The 15,184-nt window shown below is 39.2% G+C and overlaps 1 long non-coding RNA gene across 1 annotated transcript; it reads right to left on the bottom strand.

Annotated features, from left to right (window-relative positions):
• Positions 1-4,947: 4,947 nt before the first annotated feature.
• Positions 4,948-6,592, bottom strand: LOC135469019 (uncharacterized). Its single transcript, XR_010444274.1, has 2 exons — positions 6,256-6,592; positions 4,948-5,140 (listed from the first exon to the last, which is right to left on the bottom strand). It is a non-coding gene; the product is annotated as an uncharacterized LOC135469019 (long non-coding RNA).
• Positions 6,593-15,184: the final 8,592 nt, after the last annotated feature.

Here is a 15,184-nt window from a genome sequence, read left to right as displayed (position 1 = left end):
ACAGTAGAAATATCAGAGGGATGTGCCACATCTATGCCGACTATGTATAACGTTTACTGGATCAGATCAAACATGCGGTGCTATATTACAGTAGAAATATCAGAGGGATGTGCCACGTCTATGCCGACTATGTATAACGTATACTGGATCAGATCAAACATGCGGTGCTATATTACAGTAGAAATATCAGAGGGATGTGCCACATCTATGCCGACTATGTATAAGGTATACTGGATCAGATCAAACATGCGGTGCTATATTACAGTAGAAATATCAGAGGGATGTGCCACATCTATGCCGACTATGTATAACGTTTACTGGATCAGATCAAAAATGCGGTGCTATATTAGAATAGAAATATCAGAGGACTGTGTCACCTCTATGCCGACTATGTATAACGTATACTGGACCAGATCAAAAATGCGGCGCTATATTAAAATAGAAATATCAGGGGATTGTGCCACATCCATGAGGACTATAAGTAAAGAATTCAGGCCTATACTGGGCCACAATAAGACATGAGGTGCTATATTAGCAATACAAATATCGGATGACTGTGATGCTTGTTGTTGATATTGCGCTAAGCACCAATCCAGTAAATAAAGAAAGTGCTGCAAGAATAGTATATGTTTGAGTAAATGAAATATTTTTTCATCATAATACCGGGTACCTAGGTTTTACTGGTAATTAAAGCTCGTTCATCACACCCAAAAGGCTCAATGGTTTCCAGCTCTTATTTTAGCTCTCTTCGTCGCCTCAACTTGTCATGTCTCCAAATGTGCATATGGAGGTTCTATGGCGGAGCGAGGGAAAGGTGGGGTGGGCTTATGTTAGTCTCCTGCGGCTGGGTGGGTGACTGCCTGGGGTGTCTGACATGATATTTTAGTATACGCACATTAAATATGCTGAAATATGACGACAGTTGACCACATGTTGACCTTTACCCATACCTGTATCTTAGATAATAAAAGATCATAGATAGATAGTAAAACCAGAGCAGCGACGACAGTGTGATAATTGGCTTATAAAGACACTTCGTTGTGATTTGGTTATTTAGCTCTGGACCGACCATAGGGCATTCATTCCCGCTTTCACAATGTAGCTTACAAGGCTATTTGGTATAACCTGGGACTAATAAATGTTATATTTATCCCAGGTATTACCACTAATCAGCTTTCTTCCCACAACAGTTATCCCCCTTTCTACACACTGCCCGAGAAAACGTGGCCTTGCCGAGAATTCAGCCCTTATATTGATGACTGATTTTGATGCATTGTTTATATGGAGTATCCTCGGCAACCAAAGCTGTTTTCTGTCAAATATTTACTCGCATAATTTGACGTATGTGTCTGCGAAAAATCGCATTAGTACACTTTAGTCGCTGACCCGTTATGGTAAATGTGTAATTACACTATATTTCTGGCTCCATATTCACTATAGAGTATACATTTGCATACCTGTATTTGCATCGTTGCATTTCCTCTCACGTACTTATGTATTCAGACAGCAAAACAGCGCTAAATGTATACTGCGCACATATAACCATTAGTCGATTGGAACCAAATATTCAGACTGGGTGAAGTACAAACAGGTCAATGTAGATCACACTTATATTAACGCTTTACACGACAGAGGATGATTGTGTTAACCATGCAGGAAGCTTAAGTTCTCTCTATGGAATTATGTTACTCTTCTATTTCATTAAATTACTGTATGAATATAGGATAATAAGAAATACACATGCAAGCATACCCCTCTTCTGTAAAACATGTTCTTGTTTCATATAAAGCACATTTCTCGCCTTTTGGCAGAATTTTCCTACCCAGACAGTTATTCTCATGATGCATGCAACGCAACTTGTTATAAATACGCAATTAGTAATGATTATTACAAAAAAGACATCCTCAGAGTGTTTCTTTTTTGTAATAAATCATTGTAAATTGCAACTGCTACCACTAGCAACTCTGAGTGGCATAAATATTCATCAAAATATGTACATATGTTCAAACTGTTTTTAAAAATGACGCAAAACACCTATCAGATAAACAAATAAATATCTTTAAACTGAAATCTGTAAACTTAGTGGAGTATTTACACCGATCTAAGGTGATAAAGTTGAACGCTGATAAAATGAGCCCTTGTCAATGTATTTGTTACATTTGGATTTACTCTAATACACAGTTCATGCGTTTTGTAGCATGTTAAAACATTTAATTATTATTGCGCTTAAAATGACAGTCCTAAGGGGTGTTGTTTACTGTAAATTTGTAGCAACCGAAAATGACTGAATCAGCGATGGTGGTTAATAGGAAAATATAAGCTTTTAAAATACAGCTGTTACAAACTGTGTTAACATAATCTGTGATAACGCATGCAGCTTGTAACAAATACATTGCTGAAGGGAGTTTTCGTTATTGCTCTCATTTGCCAGTTTAGAGATATAGTCGTGTGTGAATGGAATTTTCCAATGCCGTTTTTGAAAAACGAATTTGTTATTTACACAAGACAATCCTGGGAACTGCAAATTGTAACAATTAGAGTAGTGTTATGTGGTAACATGAGTGGTATCAAGGGCTACGTATACATCAACCACAACGCAGCTCATTTAGTGGATAGAGTGGTTATATACAAGTAAATTTAACCATCATTGTATTATTTACTTATTTATTTAATGAGTGTTTTACGCGTAGTCAAGAATACTTATACGATGGTGGGCAGCATTATGGTGAGAGGAAACCGGGCAGTGCCCGAAGTAAACTCTCGACCATCCGTAGACAGCAGTGGTAACTATTCTGGTTACGTATACATAAACAAACACACATATTAAATAGAGATAACCTTTCAAACAACATCGAGGGTGTCAGGCAACACACCAGCTGGTATGTTTACCTCCCAGGGTAATATCATTTCGCACTGTTTATGTCTACAAATAAACGAATTTGAGTTTGTTTATTTGTTAGATAAACCTTTTGATTTATATAAAGGCAAACTATAGAAATTTCCTTCGGCGATAGCAGTGTTATATGTTGCACAGTTTATAGATATCGCTTTTGTTTCAAGGCGTTCCAATCTAAGCGCATCGGAATGACGTCATAATACACGTACAGTGAACTTTTACATTTCCACGTCGCGCAATAATAAGACACGACGTCATACATACACAGCTTTGACGAGCCGCTCACTAGGTCTATATGATATTTTACCATAATGTTAATTGCGGACCGGGTGCAAATATACAAATTAAATAAAGATGACCATTTCAACAACATCGAATGTATCACGCAACACATTCAACACATCCCGAGAATACGCAGATTTTACTCGATACAAAACAAAGTTCAGCGGTATCGGGTTACACAACGAACACCAGTGATAAACCGTTAATTCTTTATTGTAGGATATCGCGTTTTTTGCTGTTAATCTGTACCGCAATGGCGTTCTTGTTATAATTACGAAAACATTTTGCTACTACCAAGGTAATAGAACAGAAATAATGTTCGCGTCAGGGTAGTCTAACGGTAGTTTTACATCAAATCGATGTTGAAGAGTTCATATTTTAGGTCGAAGGCGAAGCCCAAGACCTAAAATTTGTACTATTGTTGAGTACAGCGCAAAAAACGATGCGTTGTACTTAAGAAATAATGTTTCTCAGGCTTCGCCTCCGACCTAAAATATAAGCTCTTCCACATCGATTTGATGTAAAACTACCGTTAGACTACCCTGACGCGAACATTATTTCTTAAGTAGAAGGCATCGTTTTCTTCCATGACGTTGCTGTCTATCCACCTTCATTAGGTTTACAAGGGAAAACAGATAATCCTGATGGTACATCTTATTTGGATCTATATCTGTACAAAGACGAACAAGGTCTCCTTTCACGCCGTCTTTACGACAAAGGGGATAATTTCAATTTTAATGTTGTAAATTGTCCTTATTTGGATAGCAATATACCAAAGGGTCCTGCATATGGCGTATATATATATATATATATATATATATATATATATATATATATATATATATATATTGCATTGTGATCAACCACATTGACGGCGCTGTTATCCTTATGTACATATCTATCGCGTACATGGTATTTAACAACATAGATGGCGCGAGTGTAACAGTCTATGTTGTAGACAGCTTTTATACAGACCGGCATGTCATGTGTAACATCACAGATAGCGCCTTTTGTAGTATGAGATCTTTATACACTAACGAGAAAGACGTAATCGCCTGTTACTTTTGCATCACACTTGTTTAATTGTTATTTGACCTGGAACTCATTCATGGACTACGAATTTGAACTTTGATATGGAATTCATGCCTGGAATATCAACTGTCTGCCCGGCATTATTGAAAAGTGATGACCGCTTCTCTCTTGTGTGTTACCGGCTTTATTTCCGATTTGTATAATTTCTTACATACCTTTTTCTTTGGGAGCTAGTGTTAAATGTTGTTTTGGAAATGGATCTTGCGATTATCGACTTGGAACGCCCTTTACGGACTACGAATGGTATACGAATGTCGGACATGACGCTTATACTTCATATATGTTTTATGAGCACACATACACTGATAAGTGAAGTAATAAAGGAAAGAACAAATGTCTTCCCACCTCTTAATCGTCTTGACACAGGCGGGAAGGAGTTTTACAAGTTTCCCACTGCGATGGCCATTGTTTGGTTTAAAATGCGTGACTTCTGCGAAGGGAGTAAAAGAGTATGGCACTGTGAAATATGCAGTTTTCGCCACATGTTCTTCATTTTGGGGGGGTAGAATAGACTTTAACAGATAACAGACTGTTCAGATAATAGCGTGACGTCACAGCAAACGTTTAAGTACACTTAGCATACGAAACTTTAACGACACCATCTGCCTTAATTGGCATAAAAAAGGATCTCATGAATTCCTAATTAGATGTGTCTAAACAACAAACTACATTCCAGATATAACAGTTTGAACAACGATCTTCATTTATTTATTCTTAACAAATACAAACTTATATCAGATAACGACGTCGGTTTATTTATGGTTCATCATTTCAGTCCTTCAGTCCTGGCTAGTCTGTCACTATTGTTCATGCAGTCCTCTAGGCCTTTACTTCACTGGGCAAATACTTTCCAGGAGTCGCCAGGTTCGCCTGTATAGAGAAATCATACAATTAACGCCAAATTTTGATTTGCTTTTTTGTCAAATAAGCAATGGCATGTTTTTATCATATTTGTAATAGACGGCATGTTTCTCAATATCTGTCACTCTGTATCACATGCATGGCCGAATAAACGAAAATGCCTCCTGGAAGCGAACTGATTCACAGCACTATAAAGTGGCCGGTATAGAGAAAAGGCAGAGAAGGCAATTCCTGAATTCGAACGTCCCAACACAAGTCTGCCCTGTTTGTGGGGGAACCGCAACAAACCTGACGTCCTATATTCTAACATGCCGTTTACTTGTATATGTTTTTTTTAAAAATGCAAAGCTTGACAAGCTAGCTGACATATATGACAGCTTAAAGGGTGTTGTTGTTTTTTTATTTATTTATTTTTCACGTCAGGTATTGCAGTGATTATATTTATCCCATTAGCAATAATCCTTCAGTATAATATAGGCCTACATATGTAGCAAGGCGTGTAAGTATATGACTCAGTATATTTGCCCCGATAACAGACGGTTAATTTATGGAGATTAGTGCGTTCAGTCTGACACGCATGGAGAACTACCCTGTTAAAAAGGTGAACTCGTGAGTGTTCGAGAGGCAGCTCAGGTCGTCATCGCCCCCTCCCAGCCCCCGTGGTACAATCCAACTGGGCATCACTTTGTTCTAAGGGTGTTTGTCACACAATGACTCACTTTGTGAAGATATATTCGGTGTGCTAGCACGTCGCCTACGAGGAAACATCATTACCCATATAAAGTGTTCATAGGGTCTAAATGTTAGTATATACACTGGACTATACAGCAGCTTCGCTTCCGCTTATTGACCTGTATGCATGTGTATGACATCTATAAAATTTGTATGTGTTTTGAAGGTCAAGTTGATTATGAGGCCCGCACATGCTGGTTTATTCCATAACGTAACGTGGCCTAGTTGCACGTTATAGCATGCACGTGAACATGCCAGCTGGGCGGTGCTCTATAATACAGCTGCCGTACAACACTGCACTGTCTGGAACGGTTCAATCCCTATGTTTGGCGGGTGTATTTAGTACTGTCCTCACCTGTCAGCTAACATACACACGTGTGTTTGACACTTACTCCTATTATTTGGACTCAGGCACCTTACGCTGGTTATGGCTGTTATTGATGAGTTTCTGGGTGGTTTTCCTCACGTGACCGCAGGGGTCGGGATGGTTTGTATGCTGACTTGCCTCCTTTTTCGTCCGGCCTTTCCCGCTATGTCCCGAGTGTACGTACTTCTCAGGCTCCATATCGTACTCCTCGTACTCCTCTGTTTTATCGCTTGTCTTCTCCGCCATTGCCGGGTTTTCAGTTGATGTGTGTTTGGTAAGATTGTTGTACTATCAGCCGCCTGCAGATGGGGCGGTATACATATATGTGTGCGTTGTCACTAAGGTCTTCTGCCACGTGGTGACCTGATTTATGGACACGTCAGACCTGTGACGTCAAAGCGACACTTGTAAACATATCGGGGACAGCAGGGTGACATGTTAAACGCAAACAGAATATATATCTGTATGCACGTAATACATATCTGGATGCACGTAGCATGGAGTGTTCGAGACTGCTGTTGTCTCGTGAGATTTTTTGTTTCACTCCACGCTTCTGGGAAAGCGAGAATATAAACTTAGGTCCTTCTGCATTCGTTTGTCCTCTATCGGTAAAAAAATTTCAATTTTGATCACATTTTGTGCGCAGATTTATTTTGTGATTAACTTTTTTTGTTTGATTTATCTCACGCTTTCAGGATAGCAAGAATATAAATTTGGGCTCTTCTGTACTCTCCAGCTGTCCAGGTTTTGTGCAACAACCGCAAAAAAATGTCCCATTTTTTATCAGATTTTGGGGCTAGATTCATGTATACATTGTGGCACCTCAAACCAAGTGCGAAAACCAGCTTGACCAATCCATGCATAAGTTTTTCACATTTAGTGAGGGATATAAAATCTGTAGAGAATCTCTACATAAGCACAGGCCTGCAACCAGTTTAAACAATACGACCAAAAAACACAAAAAAAAAAACAAAAAAAAAACCAAAAAACAAAAAAATAGCAGGTTAATAAGTAAATGGTTCAAAGGAATCAATTTGTAAACTTTACGAAAGACCAATCAAAATTTAGCTATCATCAGCATAAAAATGACTGTCAGGAATATTCTGAAAATATCTTTTCCTGTTTTCTTTATTTGGAAGTTATTTAATGCAGTGAATCCTGACAGGTATCAGTGGACTTATTTCAATGACTCCTAGATTACATTGTATGTGTTCACAATGTTTGTCGTGAACTTCCATCGTGAACCGCTTCCATCGTGAAGTTATTTAATGCAGTGAATTCCTGACAGGTATCAGTGGACTTATTTCAATGACTCCTAGATTACATTGTATGTGTTCACAATGTTTGTCGTGAACTTCCATCGTGAACCGCTTCGGTGACCCGTTCGCCACCGAAGTACATTGGTTACATAAATATATAAATTCAGCGTTCGCCCCGAAGTCGGGAGACGTGGGATCAAACCCAGGACGGGTCATACCAAAGACTTGTAAAATGATACTTGTTGCTGCCTCGCTTGGGGCTCAGAAGTGAGAGGTCAAAGCAAGGCAACAGGATGTTGACCAGAAGTCATTATAATGTGACTGGATGGGGTGTCATGTCTGGTGTCTTCCGCATGATATATTAATTTTGGCGGCATGGATTCGTCATGCATGCCGCAAGAATTTAGACACGATGTATGTACATACATCTAATAATTCATCGTCTTCATATGACTGGAAAGTTGCAACGCCCTGTCTCTATACATAAACATAGGCCCGTAGAGCTACGGTATGTGATCGAATTTATGACCAAAACAGATCAGCCACAATTTTGTTTACCGTTTTTCTGTTTTCATAAGATTTGCCGTCCCAATTACCACACAACGTTGGAGATCAAGTATACTTACTCGTGTACTCGTGGATTTAAACTTTCTGAAAATTTATTATTATTATCTTCACAGATTACGAGTAGGCCTATACACGTAGTGTTCAGGGAAAATATGATGGGCTTTTTACTGTTAGAAGTTGTCAGAACATACAGTAGGCCTTCAGAGACTCTACCCGGTTTCCTCCCATCAAAAGGGTGTCCTCCGTCGTATACGTCATATATTTTTGTGTACGGCGTACAGTGAAATAAATGAAATCGGACATTTCACACGAATCTATGACCAACACAGATCACCCACAAGTTTCTTGTCTGCATGTCTGCATGGATGAGGTGTCTGATTAGTCCTGGTTGTCCATTGATTCAGCATTTGATCACATTACAATCTACCCGCTACACTTACGGAGTCACTGCATGCTCTGATAACCTTTGAACCAGCGATCTCTGGATCAAGAGCCCACACCCTTACTACTACACTAGAGGGAAATTCCATCCAACCCAGAGGTAGATAGCTCTTTATGTCCAACCGTGTTACTGTCACGTTTGATCACCTTGCTTTCTTAGTTTCTGGAACCCTGGTGGCAATAAGCGGTTGACGGTACTCTCTTGTGTCGTCTTGCATGAATTTCGCTGGAGACTATACTTAACTTCCACCAATATGAGGAATGTTGGAGAGTTTGCCAGTAGTGTACCACCGGTCTGTGGCTTACTTCAGTTTTTGATTCCCACAAATCTATACGCCCGTCTGAAACTGAAACACGTTACTATGCCCCATGAGTGTAGAAATGTGGGGCCTATGCCACTTTTTTCTATGTACTCAGAAAACATCTCGGGTAAGAGAAGTTGTAGAGAGTAAACAACAAAGCTTTTAAATTCTTTGACGTTCCGACATTTTGTGTTCAGGTAGAATATGCATTTGGTTGCTTACTAACGAAAGACAAAACAGCAGGTCTGCTTAGGAAGTGAGGTGTTCTACACACAATTTGTCTCACAGCATACTCACCTCTTTTACTAATGAAGAGAATTAAAGGCGCATAAAAACTTTGATGGGTTTGTTTTCAGATGGTCTATTTATCTATCCAAATTACGGCATAACAATTCCAATGTGGCGTTTACTTATGTGTTTCGTGTATCCATTCCAGGTGAGGGATGAGCAATTTTGCTCACTTTCAACTTAAAGCCTGTCTTATTTGAACATATGTTGAAAACCCTTCACACCCAGACCTATGTCACCTGTCTGTATTCCATTTTTAAAGCCATTTACGAGAAAGGAAGTTAGAGGGGCTTAACCTTGAAAACGAAATAAGGGACAGGAGAAGGAAAACAAAATGAAATAACGGGTATGAAAATGAAGAAAAAAATAAAGAGAGGGACATACTTTTTATGTATGGTATGGAGAGATCTTGGGGGTATAGAAAAAGCGAATGGTCTGGATTGTGAGCTCATCCCCAATATTAGGCTTGTTTCTAAGATAAGTTAGGCTTAATTAGAGACGTTTTTCTTGTCCTTGAGGAGATAGCTTATAGCTTGAAACGACCGCCAGAACTGTCGACTATTATTGTTTTTGTTGGTAAGCCCAGTGAAATAGTGTCACCATCTCCTTCAGAGCAATCTCTTAAATTGTCAGACTGTGAAAAGACGTGACTTCATTCCTAGATTCTATACAGGCAGAAGTTTGGAGACTTAAAGTGACCGTTAGGACAGGCATTTTGGTACTGTCTAGGGAGAATTAAGACCATAGTGGCTGACAGGTGGTTCGAATAATTGAAGGTGGAGAAGGGATACCATAACTTAAAGGAAGCAGTTCTCATAAAGGAACATTCTCGTTTATTTAAAAACCCATGTGAGTATAAAGTTAGAAGTCAGATGACTATCCTTCAGTTCATGAAAAGAATGGCTATAGATTACATTATTCTAATTTTTATTAGTAAAAAGTGCGAGGATAAAAAGCAAGGTAGTACATTAGATCGGGGAATTGTTTTACGAAGCAGTCGCAAATTGCACCTGGCGTACCTTCCAAGACAACATACAATGAAGAGTACTTCTGAGACCGGTTGGCTGTCTTTCACCAATGACTTTATTGCAAAGAAAATGCTGTCAGAATACTTTTATCCAATTGTCTGAACATATATCTGACAATAGTTGTTACAATGAATTCTCATGTTTTTCGCGGTGGTTTTAGCAAACAATTATTTTCGTATTTAAAACAAAACATCCTGGCGATTATTATATGTTTTCTATTATCGAATATACCCAAGATATCCACACAAAAACAATAAAAATGTAACAACCTTAAACTGCTTGGTATAGATGGCAATTGCGAACCCGCAAAATATATATAAGCTGATATCGATACAGAGCAAGCCGTGTAAGACTACGTGAAACCAGCCAGTGTACCTTATGCATGTAAAAGGTTGAATCGACTGGAAGCAATATTTACATAGAAAATTCAGCCTTGCCTTTATTCAGACATAAAAGCACACATCACAGCATGACCCACCTAAATCATGAATGCGACAGTAAAAACGCCGCATTGATGCGGAAATTGAACCATAAGCAGTGTTTACAGTGCATATCCTTAAGTGTCAAGTTGAATCTTCCACAGTTTCACTTTGAGCAAAACCTGTGTTCACAGAGCGTTAGCCCATGTTCTTTCAAACATTTCTAGCTCGCTTTTTCGTTTACAACACAGAAATACCGGTACATTTTCTGCATATATAGAACACATATCATGTATACATCCTATCCTGTTTTTTCCCACCACAATGCTGGCCGCCGTCGTATAAATGAAATTTTCTTGAGTACGAGGTGAAACATCATTCAAATAAATAAATGTATACATATTATCCTGAATCGAGGGAACACGTGAATGCTTTAGCACCTTCAAAAATAATCTCTTAAATTTAACAGGAAGTCTGTTGTCTTAGTGATGCTAGAATGTATTCTGTTGTTGCAGCAGATTATTCTGTTGAATAATGCACACCTATTCTATTAATTCAACAGAACGATTCTATCAGACTAACATGATATTATATTGAATATGACAGAATATTGAGATATAATAACAATATAATCTAGCATCACTCAGACAGCAGACTTTCTGCTGAAATTAACAGATTGTTTAATACAGGTTCTAAAGTTAAAAATCAGACTATCATATATTTTTTAAAGAAGTACAGTTGTACATAATCCGTGTTCATGCGAATTCTATCATAGGAATTTCATCATCAAGTTCCCGCATGAGAATTGTTAACGTACTATACTAAGTTCAGTATCACGGATGTCCATGCACGCTTGTAACACCAGCCGTCCAGTAATGTGTCAGGTGCATGGTGATCAGGGAGAATATTATTTCTGAGAATTGTTCAATTTATGAAATAGCTCTGTACCACCTAAGTACGCCCAAGCTAAAGTTTAACTTGTAAAATTGAAAACTGAATAGTTGTTCCCGAAAAATGTTCATTTAATAAATAGTACCGTTTCCATCCCACTATTTTATATAATTTGACGATTAAAGTATAAATAGCAAATTATTCCTGTTCATATTACACATAGTTCAATACCGTTAAATGTATTATATGGTTAATTAACAAAGTGGTAATGACATGAATTTGTTTGAATTTTGTACAGAAAGTTTTGTGTGGTTTTGCATTGTGTGTCACAGAACAATAGTAGCGATTGTATATATTAATGTGAAATGATCTCGGGATTAAGCAGAGAAAATACATCTTTGGTTTAGGTTTTGGTTGGAAATACATTTTATATACATCTTTTTTAGAATTTCACACTGTTTCTAAGGTTAAATGGGTCATTCCTGTACAACGACCTTTAAATCGATAGTCATATGCTGATAATCATGTTGACTGCCGGCTAGTAAGGTTAAATGTGTTGATACTTAGCCACCGACGACATTTTAATTGCCAGCTATTTATTGCTATTCATTCATGGTTAATGACGGTATTATAAATGTATGTGATTAGCTGAGTTCATGGGGACTACTGGTTACCGATGGTTGATGCTTAGCTGTTAACTGCCTGTGAATCTGCTGTCATTTGTTGGAGTTCATGGGGACTACTGTTGACCGATGACATATGTGTTGACACTGTTAACTACCTTTGAATCAACCGTCACTTGCCGGGGTTCATGGTGACTGCTGGTTACCGATGACAGAGATGTAGATGCTTAACTGTTAACTACCTTGGAATCTGCTGCCATTTGGTGGACTTCATGGTGACTCATGATTTTCCGATGACAGAGGTGCTGATGTTTAGTTGTCCATGGTGACTGCTGGTTACCGATGACATATGTGTTGATGCTTATAGCTGCTGACAACTTTTGAATCCGCTGCCATTTTTGTTTGAATATATGGTGATTTTGTTAAAGTTTTGATATTTAACTGGTCACGACCGTTTTTCTAATGCAAAGGTCTACAATATCTGACAAGACTGGAACCCAACAATTATTTTTTGTCATTTCCAGTCAACAAAGCTACTTATCTGTCGCACTGGTTAACAATAATTATTGTCTGCCATTGACAGAAATTACAGATCGGCCTCTGTGATGGAAGCGCATGATGTTACTGTAATAGCAATTTATTGTAAGCCTACAAATGAAATCTCGCAACTCACGAGATTCATAGTACACCTTGAATTTCCCACACACAAAAAACTATTTGATTTTCTGTATTTTTTGTGTGTGTAAGTCCACATTGTCAGTTGGTTTAAGCTTGAGATTAGACAGAAATAGTACAACTCGTCATTTCTACGTGCCATTAATATGAGGACTGCTGGACAGCTCACATCCGGTCTATTGGACACAAATGAAGTCATAGGCTGATCGTCCGTGTTTCCAGTCCGACAAATCCTCCACCCAGCACTTATCACTTCCGGACTTAAGATTTTTATGTACACTGCTTGCGTTGTTGTGGCTAATTGACCTTCATTTCTACTCACCCCTACACCAGGCTGATACAAAGCCACAATAATATTTCACACCTTATACATTGCGGGGGGAATCGTGGGCAGCGTAATGTTCGGATGATCAAATCTTAAATCTCGGCCAGTGCATGAACAATTAACGTTTGGAAACGTTTAGGTAGACCTCTGTGTGTTTTTGTAAACCTCTGTGTATTTTGACTGTTACAAATTGTCAGATTTCACAATGGCTGGGCTGATAACAGTTTTCATCTGTCAAGTCGCTTTGTGTTTCTTCGGATTGAGCTCTGTTGTTGCGGATCGAACTCACGATGAGGATGGGACATACCATAACTCGGGGACACCCCAAGGTCGGAATGCAGGAGGATGGGCGTCTGGACTGGATGATTTCACGGCGGTCTTTTCCCAGACGGTGAACGTGACGGATATGTCTTGCGGACGCCAGAGCCTGTGTAAAGGTGGCTTGGGGAAATTAGTCTACTCAGCCTCATGCTTCAGATGTCACAGCTGTTACTGTGACGACGTGTGTCACGTATACGGAGATTGTTGTAACGACAAGCACGTACTGCTGTCGGCAGCTTCAGGTGCCGAACATTCGCCGAGTTACGTCTCGTGTCTTCCCAAGCTAGACTTCATCAAAACGCCACAGCGTTTTGCGGAGCATATTGGCGTGTTCCACGTAAGTAAATGTCCAGAGGACAATGGTGTGGTCAACCGGACCATTGTTCGGCGGTGCGAACATCCTGACTTTAGTCTTATGGAGGAGGCCATTCCTGTCTGGTCGCCATCAAGCAGACTGAGTTACCGGAACAAGTTCTGTGCCGTCTGCCACAACCTGACTGTGCATGAATCCTGGAGTGTGTCTTCAAGGTGCAACGCCTCTACTTTATTTACTGGAGTGAGGTCACAAGAGGAGATATGGGAGAAAGTTTGGAAGTCAAGGGACTGCGCCATCTCGACCTCGCCTCCCAGAGAAAACATCAGCCGTCAGTGTATCCGAGGAAAACTGGTGGATTCGTGTCCTCAGAGTTGGAACGCTCCGTCTAACACGGTAATACAGCTCTGTCACAATCTAACCAACCCTGTTCAATTCAACAGAACCCTGTACAAAAACGTGTTCTGCGCTGTGTGTAATGGCGTCAGTCTGGACCGAACCCAGGTGTGTAAGATCCCCGATGTACACATAAGGGTGCCCCCCGTCCCTCCAATCAGTGTCTTGCTCAACTTCTACCCGGACACATCTAAGAACTATCAAAAGGAACCAGACCAAATCAGAACCTGTCCGGATGGACATGTGTACAATCATATTTTGGTAAGTATTTATGAATATAAATATGCTAATAATGAAACCACATTTAATGGCTTACGGCCGTTTTGTATTACCAATAATGTAATAAGTCTAATAAGTGCTACATTTTGTCTGAAGTGGGATAAGTGTTATTACAGTTGCACTAGATGGCCTTTAAGATAATAAGCAATGCAATGTTAGGTGCCTGCTATTTGTAATTTTCTTAAGGTAATTGAAACAAGAGTCTTTCCTTGGAACATAATACAAAAACTGCACAACGAAGCAAGGTTATTCTGTCCGTCCGTTCTAGCTATTTAACCGTTTTCATCGTCTACCAGAATTGTTACCATTTCCAGTGTCTCGAAAGTGAATGTTTCTAGAGTCCCTTTAACTAGACTTTGTAAGTGGAATAATAATAATAAAAAATTCAACCAAATGTCCTTATACCATACTAAATCTAAACAAGGAACAACATGCATACATGTGCAGGCAGCGAAATTTGGCGCGAACGAAACCGTCGGTCGCGCAACGGTTACGTGCGGTTCAATTTGGCTAACCGGAAAATCGGTTAGGCCAACTGTCCAACGAGAACGTCCTTAGAGTCAGTGTGCATTAGGTAACTACAGATAAACTGGACTGAACAGCTTTCATAATCACAACGCGGTTAGTATGGCAACGCGTCTAAAAATAGAAACATCGACTTCAGCCACAGCCAGCTGCCTGTGCTGGTCACATGGAAATGTAATCATTCATATATGCCTTACAGGCTTTGAGATAATACTCAAATTATTTATTTTGACTTATCTTTTCACGATCACGCAAGTAAATAAAACAAGGTTACCTTTTCATGTACATGTAGTTTAACTGCT

This window comes from Liolophura sinensis, chromosome 6 (genome assembly GCF_032854445.1).
Source record: "Liolophura sinensis isolate JHLJ2023 chromosome 6, CUHK_Ljap_v2, whole genome shotgun sequence".
NCBI lineage: Eukaryota > Metazoa > Mollusca > Polyplacophora > Chitonida > Chitonidae > Liolophura > Liolophura sinensis.
This window is presented reverse-complemented; position numbering and strand designations above follow the sequence as displayed.